Raw genomic sequence first — 11,531 nt, forward strand, 5'->3', positions numbered from 1 at the left:
TTAGGGTCCTAGGAAGGTTATAGACTAGGTCAAAGCATTACTAATAACCTAATTCCCTATAACCATTGGCTCTGATACCATCTTTTCTGTCACACCCGGACCACGTAGAACATACAAACCGTGGCGGAAACGTCGGGGAGTGTTGTAACAGAATCAATTGTTTCAAATCCATGGCAAATGAAGTTTCGTTTTATAAATCAAACATGAAAGTTTACATTGTCTAAACAAGAATCAAAGTGTACATAACATAAATTAACTAGTTCTTGTCTCGTTTTATGTCACTAAGGCACAGGTCCGCCTAAGTATGTCTTGATAAGTCCTATGCATCATCTCCTGAAAACACATGTGAAAGTAGGTACGTCAGCATAAAAATGCCTGTGAGATACATTGGTTTTGTGAAAACGGGATTCATGACTTATGTTTGAGAAAATGTTTAGTCATGAACCTCGTATTTTGCTTTGTCTTGTAAATCATTTGAAAAACGGTAAGATCAAATGATATGTATAAATAAGAGAACAATGCATGGTTAACTGAATAACCATGTAAAAAGAGTTTGTATAAGATTTGTTGTTTGTAAATCAATGTCTTGTGAAAAGCGTGTTATTTGTATAAAATGTTCTATGTCTCAAATTGAAATGATTCAAATAACGCTACGATATGTAATACCATACAAACAGTTATATATAGGAAGTACCAGCGGCGTATCCACCATGCTTGTATCATATTACACATGCCTCGTTACTTAAGTCACTTACTCAAACCAAACCATCAAGATGAAATGTTTAACAACGGTAGAAATGTTTATGTATAGTCAAATGGTTACAACGATTCAAAATGTAGTATAATGAGTTCATATGCTGGATGAGCATATGCAACAGAAATGCAATGTGAAACAATGTACTACGTATGCACACAATGGGCGTACGTAGCATGAAATGTATTGTAGAGTACAACGGTTCAAAATGTAGTGTAATGTGTTCATATGCTGGATGAGCATATGCAACAGTAATGCAATGTGAAACAATGTACTACGTATGCACACAATGGGCGTACGTAGCATGAAATGTATTGTAGAGTACAACGGTTCAAAATGTAGTGTAATGTGTTCATATGCTGGATGAGCATATGCAACAGTAATGCAATGTGAAACAATGTACTACGTATGCACACAATGGGCGTACGTAGCATGAAATGTATTGTAGAGTACAACGGTTCAAAATGTAGTGTAATGTGTTCATATGCTGGATGAGCATATGCAACAGTAATGCAATGTGAAGCAATGTACTACGTATGCACACAATGGGCGTACGTAGCATGAAATGTAAAGCAATGTACTAAGTACGCACACAATAGGCATACATAGCATAAACACAATGAAATCATGTACTATATATGTACTATCGAACATAGTAGTATATGATGTGAAAACCGGAAAGCATAAAAGTAGCAAGTAGGCACATGTGTTTCACCCCAAAACAGTTTGGAAAACAGTAAAAGAGGGGTTCAATGTACTCGCATTGACTCCTCGAAAACATGTAAAAGATGGGGTTCAATGTACTCACCTGAGATTGCTTTGGAGTTCTTGTATAATAACCAGATAATGCTAAAGATCACGGGATATCAAACGGCACCTAATAGGTAGCTATGTTAATATACCGGACCAAATCGGAAGGATCGGATAGTACGCGGGTTCGTAAACCAAACGAGTATGGAGACTCGTGTAATATGGTTTATCAAAGCCTACATACTAAAATGAAACTTAACCTAAGTGCTTACGGTCCATCACGACCCGTTTAGGTAGCTTATGCTACCTTACGCGTCGTTCGCGTAGAACGTGTTCGGAACGCCTAACAGCGCGACCACAAGGTATAACCTCGGAAGGTTATAGCTATGGTCACCTGATGTGTTTGGTCGGATCCTAATGATCGACCAAATGGGTCGGGTTCGAAAGTATAAGCGATTGTTTAGATCGCTTACCTTACGACCCTATATAAGTACTAAACTAAAAGTGACGAGCTAAGCATGTTAGAACATGCTTAACTAAGTTTAGAAAACAGGTTTGGCATCAAAACAAACGGCTTTGATGCTCACGAGTAGTTTGGTTACAAAATACGCAAGAATGCGCATTTTGGCCAAAACTACGACTCGTCACTGAGCCTAGATAACGTGGTAATCAGTAGGTATGGTCACTACGGACCATAACCATCGTGATCACGCTCACGTTATGAAGTTCCATGAACTTCGCATCGACCATAAGCTGGTCAATGCAGAAAGTCAACAAAACGTTGACTTTCGGACTCGAAAAGCGAATAAAAGAGCGAAAGAAGACTTACGGAGGGTCCCCGAGTGCTAATCTAGATCAAATAGCTCAGGTATGAAACAATGGTTCCAACTTAGAGCCTTAAGATCAGATTGTGTGGGTTTTTGGAACAAAGGGGGGGGGGTATTTATAGGAAAAGTGGAACCGTTAGGATCGTTTATCGAATATCGTGCCGCGATCTCGAGCGTACACTTGTCAAAATATTGTGGTAAGTCAGAACTTGGCCTTTGGCTCCTGATTGGGTGAAAGGGCATTGCCCCTTGATCGAACGAAAGGCCAAACTGCATTAAATGCAAAGATTTTTCTGTCTGACAGTCTCACGCGCCCCGCGTAAGGATTTGGTAAATCCTTACGCGCCCCGCCTAAGGTTCCCAGATCAGAATTTACAATTTTGGTCCCTGCACTTCAGAAACACGTATTTTGGCCCATTTTTGGCACGTTTAAGCCCCGTTAACCTCATTTCAAGGCTCTAAGATGAAGTTAAAGTGTAGGGGACATGAAATATGCTCAAAAATATTCCGGATGTCGGTTCGTTTGGCCGTACGATTGCGATGTTCGCTTAATTACGACGGAATGCGCATAAGCGCGAAAGATGATCCAAATGACGCGACGAATGGATTTTTCTCATGCCCAACACTAAGGCATAATATAAGGATGCTTACATAAATTTTTGGATGTCCGGATGTATTCAGAACGTAAGTTATGCGCGAAAGTGCAAACTTGTGCACTTTTTGACACTTTTAGTCCCTGAATGATCCAAAAGTTTGTTTTAGCATACCAAACACCTCAAAGCCTATTTCTAAGCTATGTAGAGGATATTTAGGGTATGTTTAACTTATGAACATGTTCCGGAATGTTCGTTACAGTTCAAATTGGCATACTTTCGCAGTTTGTCAAGTTTAGTCCCTGTAAGCGAATTAACTTGTTTTTGCTATACCCAAGCCTTAAAACTTATTTCTAAGTTATGTAAAGGTTATTTAAGGTATGTTGAGTATATGTTGATGTTCCGGAGTATTTGTCGCATTAAACTGAGTACGTTTACGCACCAGTTTGCGTATAATGCTCTAGAAAGCAATGTAGAATTTGAAATTGAACAATAATTGATATGTGCAAAACATACACATATTTATACAAGATCCCAAGTATGAAATACAATATTTCATCGGCTTGGTATTTGTTTGATGGTCGCGGTGACATAGGTGTCACAAATGTCATCTTCAAAAGAGGGGCCTACTACAATAACTAAGATAATCTCTTAAAAAGTGCAAAAGTACGAAAATAATCAAAGGTTACACTACACACGAGTCGGATCCAAGTGATTCATCCTGTCTATCTGTTTTTACTTTTATTTTATTTTTCAGCATTTTAGTTAGTTTTATTTTTCTAGTTTAAAAAAACCTTTTTCTAACTGTTGATTTGATTAGACATTGAGGATAAACCGGTACTAAAAGCTCTTGTGTCCTTGGACGACCTCGGTATCTTACCAACACTATACTACATCCACGATAGGTGCACTTGCCCATATGTGTGTTTAGTGTTAGTAAATATTGTGTTTTATAAATTTAAAACGTGGCTAAAAGTGTAAAAGGGATTAAAATATACACCAAAAATATATTACACTTCACGCACATTAATAACCCAAATGCTATCGTGAGCTAATAGCGTGCGAGGGAGTTTCGTAATGAAGTCCAAAGCTATATGCTCCCATTTCCACATCGGGATCTCGGGTTGCACGAGTAAGCCAGAGGGTCGTTGATGTTCAGCCTTTTCGAGCAAGTTAGGCATTTCGAAACATAGAGAGCGATATCCTTCTTCATTCCTGGCCACCAATACCTGGCACGGTGGTCCTGGTACATTTTGTCGGCACCGGAATGAATGGAACATCGGGATTTGTGGGCTTCAGTCAGCAAAATCCCTCGGAGTTTATTGCGACTAGGAATCCAAATGCGATCGATATAGTGAAAGATACCATTCGGTTTATTCACTAATTGGTTTTCGGTTTCAAGTACTCGTTCTTCCTTCAAAGTGTTCTCGAGAAAACAAGCGTGTTGAGCGTCGCGAATGAAGGCTTCGAGGTCGTGATGGGCTTGAACATTGCGAACACTATGTAAATAGCTTCTTCGGCTAAGAGCATCGGCAACAACATTTGGTTTGCCTGGGTTGTAGCGTATCTCACAGTCGTAGTCGTTGAGAAGTTCAACCCATCTTCGTTGGCGTATTCAGTTCTTTCTGGTTCAAGATGTGTTGTAGGCTCTTATGGTCGGTGAAGACCGTACACTTAGTACCACAAAGGTAGTGTCGCCAAATCTTTAATGTAAAAATAACTACACTGAGTTCGAGATCGTGGTTTGTGTAGTTCTTCTCGTGGACCTTGAGTTGGCGAGATGCGTACGCGATAAACTTGTCTCGTTGCATAAGAACTGTTGGTGCACTTGTGTCTGTACTTTGTCTGTATTTTGTAATGTATAAAACGATGTCTTTTGTCTGTTGTGTTTACGTCTTTTGTTGTATTTGTTTAAGTGTTTGACTAAATGTTTGACCAAGTCAACCATCCTCCTGGTTTGACTTGGCCAAACAGTCAACATTATGTTTGAAAGATAATATGGTTCGAAGGATGTCATCGAAGGATGTTATGTATCCTTCGATGACCTCGAAAGACATCTTTCGTTGGAAACTTATGGACCTCGAAGGATATATCATCCTTCGAGGTACATATGGATCCTTCGGAATCTTTCGATGGACTTTCTGGTCGATAGATGATCCTTCGACCAGAAATCCTTATCCTTCGTGCATGTAAACTGGTGTGGGTATATATATCCCATGTGGGTTTCACTTCACAGTTAGTTGTTCAAGTTGATATTGAGAGCATTTGTGAGTGAACCAAGGTCTTGTAAGAGAGCATTTCAGTTTGGTCAAGGGCTGTAACCGTGTCCACTGAAATACAAGAGAAAACTTTGATATATTGCTTGTCTACTCTTTCTCTTTGTAATCTTTGCTTTCATCTAAACTACGGTTTGCACTCTAGCTTGGATTCCGCACTTGCTAGTGTGTTAAACATAACAAGGAATAGGTTTATCCTCAACCTCCGAGGGACCTACAAGTGGTATCAGAGCCGTGGCTCTTTTCCTTGTTAAAACCGGGTTTGTGCAAGATTTTGGTTGTGTTTGGACAAAAACTTTCTTGGTTTAGCACCCGTTTTTAGTGTGTTTCTTGCATTTTTAACCATAAAACGTGTTCTAAACTAACCGGGTGTGTTACGGGAAGGTTTGGGTAACTTAAAATCTTGTTTGAAAAGGTTTGCTATTTTCCGGCCAAATTTCCGGCTAAACTCCGGTTGCTTGGTTATGGATAAGAAACTTCCTTTTTGGGCATTATTTTCAAAGTCAAATCTGACTTGGTGAAAAGTTGGTGCAGAAACATCCCTTCTGCCGAAAGTTGGTTCAACAACCACATCACCTTTTCACCAACCAGTCGTCCTTTCTGTCAGTGTGTCAGACGTGTTCGAAAGATATCTTTCGAACTCGAAAGATTATCCTTCGATCAAGGAGATTCGACAGATAACCATCCTTCGAACATCTTTCGAAGTCAGTGTGTTGTCTTTCGAGTCAAGGAATCTTTTCGAAAGATACATCATTCGAGTCACTGTTTTCTTCGAAAGATAAGGATCCTTCGTGTAGGAGAATCTTTCGAGGTTATTGTTCGAAACTCAACAGTGATCCTTCGAACACTGTTGATCCTTCGAACAAGTGTTATCCTTCGAGTATCTTTCGAGTCTTATCTGTTTAAGGTTAACAATTTGTGATATGTCAGGTCTTTCGATCCTTGATCCTTCGGCAGTTTGTTATCCTTCAAAGTTTTAACATAGTTTGTGAAAATTTATTTTTTTTAAAATCAATTTTCACCTAATATATTAAATATAAAATGGGAACAAACGGTCAGTGGGATCCATCTGCGTGGACTACAACAACTTTGACTCCACAGTCATCATCTACGCAATCATCAGCCACGCAATCTGCGCCAGAGTTCAACAAAACTGCATGGATGCAGGCTATTGCCCCACCTCAAGCTGCAATGATAACTGCAAATCAATGGGCTTTGGTCACAAATCAAAGCAGCAACATTCAAGCAATGATGCAGAACGACAGTGAAACTGGTACAAGCACGAAACCGCCGAAGCTTAATCACATCAATGATTGGGGATGGTGGAAAGAAAGGCTGAGAATTTATGTTCAGGGGCAAGGTCAAGATCTATGGATGTGTTTCTTCACTCCATTTGAAAATGAGTTGGAAGTTGCAGGATCGAATCCAGAAACTTACAGCACAATGTCTGATGATGATAAGAAGAAATTTGAGTTGGAAAAGAAAGCATTCATGATTCTCACGCAAGCTCTTCACAGAGACATATACCACCAGTTCGTTTACTGTATAACTACTAAAAGCTTGTGGGATATGCTCACGTTACGGTGTGAAGGAAATGCTCAATCGAGGAAGATCAAGCAAGAGCTGCTAAAGAAAGAATTTGAAGGTTTCACGTGTATGGAGAATGAGGGTTTGGCAGAATTATCTACAAGATTTCATCATCTGTTGAGTGAAATGTTTGCCTTCAGAGTCACTGCCACTCCACAAGAAATGGTGAAGAGATTTGCTGATGGCTTACCAGCAAAGTGGAGCAGTTATCTTGAGATCCTAAAGGAAAACGGTGTTCTGGACACAATCACCGTTTATGAGCTAATACAGAAATTGGAAAACAAAGATGTGGAAGAAAAGCTCAAGGCGAAAAGAACAATCACTCCTCAGAATCCAGAGATGTATTTTGGGATTGCAGGTGGTATTACTGGAGAAAAGCCAGCTTCTCAGCATGCTAAGCTTCAAACAGCGTTCATCTCCAACACCGGACCTTCAACAGCAAATCAATTTGATCCTTCAGCATACACGATGATGTATTCAAGACCAGATTCTTCTTCTCAACAACAACAACAACAGACAGCTCAACAATTCACACCACCGCCTTTCTTGGATCCTAACAGAGCTCAACAGCAACAACCACAGCAGCAAGGATTTTATGGAAGTTCTTCAAGCTTTCAAGCTACTTCCAATCCGAACACTGTCAGATTGGACACTTCAAACTTTTCAAAAGTCAGTGTCGAGATAGCCAAGGAGCATATGGAGATGTTGAACACCTTGGTTAGTGCTTACTGTGGGTTGGTTGCAGGTCAGATTGGAAATATCAATCTAACCAACGAAGATTACCAGCAAGTTGACAAAGAAGAGTTTGAGATGATGGATATAAAGTGGGCTCTTGCTAGTGCTATTCGTAGAGCTAAAGAGTTTATGGAGAGAACAGGGAGAACCAACTTGGAAAGCAACAACAACACCAAGTATGGTTTTGATAAGAATGCTGTCACCTGCTTCAACTGTGGTGAAAAGGGTCATTTCAAGCGGGAATGTCAGAAGCCACCTAAGCAAGGCAATCAGAATCCTTTCAGGAATCAAAGACAGCGTCAGCAACAACAGAACAATTCTGACAGACAAATAGTTCCCGTGGGAGGAAATACATCTGGATCCACAAACTCTAATCCCCACAGAGGATTAGTTGTTCAAGCTGATGAGATTTGTAACTGGAATCTTCAGCTTGGTGAAGGAGGAAATGGTGGAACAGCATGTTATGCTAAGGTGGTTGAAAAGGTTGTAGAACCCGTTTCTGCTGGTGAATCTTCAGAAGATGAAGATAGCTCGGGTTATAGTGGAAGTTTGGATGGGGAATCACTTGATGCTGGTGATTTATCAAGTGAGGCTTTAGACTTGGAAGTTGATGAGCTCTTGGCTGATGCTGAAGCTCTATGCAAGAGAAGATCTATTCTTTGCCAGAAAGCTGCTGGAACTTCAGAGAAGCTTTCTCAATTTTTCTCTGAAGATGGATCTTTTTCTTTTCATACAGCCTTTGTTGGTGCAGTTGTCTGTCGACTACATCTTAGTTCGAGTCTTACGGCAGAGCAGAGTGTATAGGAATAGGAAAGTGAGAAAGTTTGTATAGAATTAAAGTGGTTGGACCGCTTATTAGACCTATTAGAGATTAGGATCGCTCTTAAGGCATGATGATGGACCGCTTATGTGGTCATCATAGTGGACCGCTTATGTGGTAGGTATGTAGATCGCTCATATGGACATGTCCATACCATAACTTCTATATATAGTAGATCCTAATGAGCGATCCATATAGTTCCAGAGGACGTATGTGTGTGTGAAAAGGCGAAGCTCTGTCCGTTTGTCTCCACATTCTTGTAACTTGTTAGCGGATCAATAAAGGAGACAGTTAAATAGTGAAATCAAGCTTTACGAAGACTAATTCAATGAATTCCGCCTCTGAACTAGTCTAAGTGCTCTTCTGATCGACTCATCGGGTCAGCAAACGATCCTACATGTGGTATCAGAGCTCAGGAGGAAGAGTTCTTGCTGTTTAGCTCGATTTTCACTCGATATTCTCACTTCTACACCTTCTTATCTGATTCGAAGAGATTACACGGTCAAAAATCATTCAAAATCTCAGGGATTGTGCGCAATAGTACTGTGACAAACCCTGGAAAGTTTCAGATCAGAATTCCAAGCCGTTTGGAAGATATCAAGGTTTTTCGGTTCGAAATCGCGAAGGAATCTGGGCTGGTTCGCTGATTTGGATCGCTTTTGGGACAGACCGCTCGAACAGATCGCTTATTTGACACTTGTGAACCGCTCGTTCGGACATATTGGACCGCTTATTCGGACTAGCTCAATAGCCGGATCGCTTATCTGAACAATAGCCGGATCGCTCATCCGAACGGTTGGAACCGCTCGAACGGACAACTTGGAACCGCTCGAACGAATAACTTGGAACCGCTCGAACGAACCGTCTGGACCGCTCATCCGAACAACTTGGACCGCTAATTCAAACAGTTTGGACCGCTTATATGAACGGTTGAATTCGCTTATTTGGACACAACCGGGTCGCTTATCTAGACAGATCAGGCTCGTTCGAATTGACTATCTTGGAACGCTCATTCGGTTCGCTGATTTGAACATCCGGTTCGCTTGTTGATCAGATTGTTTGATTGCTTATTGGACATCCGTTTATCCAAACAGTATTTTTGAAAACATGAAAAGAATTCCGATATTTCCAGATCTCGGAAGTGATGTTGATACGGATGATGAGGAAGAGTATCTCAACAAATGCAGAAAAAGCACTGATCCTAACAGTTTTAATTTTTTCTATGCAGATAAAGTTGAGATGCTGAATCAAAAGAAGATTGCTCGGTTGCAGAGAGAGCTTGATGCAGCAAAGTCACTGGCTGATGAAAAGGTGAAAACTGAAGCTGTAGAAAAAGTAGTGGAGAAAATTGTTGAAGTCGAGAAACTAGTGGAAGTTGAAAAAATAGTTGAAAAAGTAATTGAAGTTGCTAAGCCTTGCGAGAAGTGCTCCGAATCTTGCAAAGAATGTGATGAGAAAGACAAAAGATTTGCTGAGTTAAAGAAAGCTGAAGGACAGAAAACAGAAAAAGAATCTGTGAAGAATGACTCTTCAAGTTCTGCCTCAGTGTGTTTCAAATGTGACAACTTGAAGACCGACAATGACAAACTTGTCAAAGATGCGGAAAGTTTGGCACTGGAGATCGAGAAGTTGAGAAATGAGAAACAGACTGATGATAAACAGATTCGTATTCTGAAGGAAAATAGTGAGAAGTTGAAAGCTGATAATGACAAACTGTTGGATGGTTTGAGCAGTTTGACTTCAGAAAACAAAGTTTTGATAGAAAATATAAATGGTTTTGAAAACAAACAGAAATCATCAGAAAATGAAGATTTCTGGATAAAATTGGAAAACAAAAATCTGAAAGCAAATGAATCAAAGCTTCAGGAACAGATAAAAGTTCTGACGAATGAAAAGTCTGTTCTTGAAATTTTGAAAAATGAAAATGAAAATTCAATCAAGTCTCATCTTGAGAGAATATCTAAGCTTGAGGAAGAAGCTAAGAATTCGAGGATCAAGATAGATGAACTTGAAAAGAAGTTGATCGGTTTTGTGACTTCACCTGACAAGATAAATATTCCTTGTCCAAAACCAATCAACTCAGTTCCAATAAGTGACTGTGTCACAAACTTTGACTCTGTCAAAGTTGAAGATTGTGATGAAACACCTGATGATGAAAATATTAAAAAAGAAAAACAAAAATTGTTTTTAAATTTAAAAGAAAAATTTCAGAAAACTGTTCTACAATCGACTGAAAAAGGTGAATGTTCTAAACAGAAACCTTTGAAGAAGAAAGTGGAACAGAAACAAAAAGATAATAAAAGTTCATCGGGTCGATCATCCAATCAAAAGAAAAAATTACAAAAATTAAAAAATGAAAATTCTAAATTTGTTGGTAATAAGTGGTGCAGGTTGGACCACAGTGCGTCAAAGCCAAATCCAGCAAATTGGAGGAGAGAATATCACCAGGCCAAACAATGTTACGACTTAAATGTTTGGTACAACAATGGTGATAGGTACGATAACAGGGTATGCTACAGCTGCGGCTATCAGGGGCATATTGTTGTTAACTGCCAGTATTGGAGGTATGAGACCAGAAGGTGCTTTAATTGCAATATCAAAGGTCACATTGCCAGAGATTGCCCGAGGAGATCAAGTGAAAGATTGAGGGCTAAGTCTCAGAAATTGGCAAAGATTCCAGTCAAAGTCAAGCCCCAGGAACAGAAGGTTCTAAAACCTAAAGTTCAAGAACAGAAAATTCAAGAAAAGAAAGTCAAGCTTTCACAGGGGCAGAAAGACAGACTGAGGAAGAAAAGGAAGAAGGCGAGAGAGTATCTCGAGAAGATTTTGTCCTCGGGTTCTCGAAACACACAGAATAACAGTTCTGATGAATCTACTCCCTCAGTTGCAAAGACAAGCAAAAAGAATTCATCAGATACAAATCTGGGGACAAAAGAGGAGAAGAAAAAGAAGAAAGTGAAGTTTTTACTTCCTGGCGATGAATTTGTTTCTTCGGAAACAAAGGAGCCAAATGTCGGCAATGAATCTGACAAGTCAAAGTCAGACAAGCCACATTCAGGCAATGATTCTGGTATGGTAAAACCAGAGGAGCCGTTGGTTGAGGTAAAAAAGGAGAATTCAAGTTTAGCAATGGATGATGCAAATTTTCCACCATTGTTGAACAAGAATTCAAAATCACCCAAGAACAGT

The sequence above is a fragment of the Helianthus annuus genome, chromosome 12 (genome assembly GCF_002127325.2).
Source record: "Helianthus annuus cultivar XRQ/B chromosome 12, HanXRQr2.0-SUNRISE, whole genome shotgun sequence".
Taxonomy (NCBI): Eukaryota; Viridiplantae; Streptophyta; class Magnoliopsida; order Asterales; family Asteraceae; genus Helianthus; species Helianthus annuus.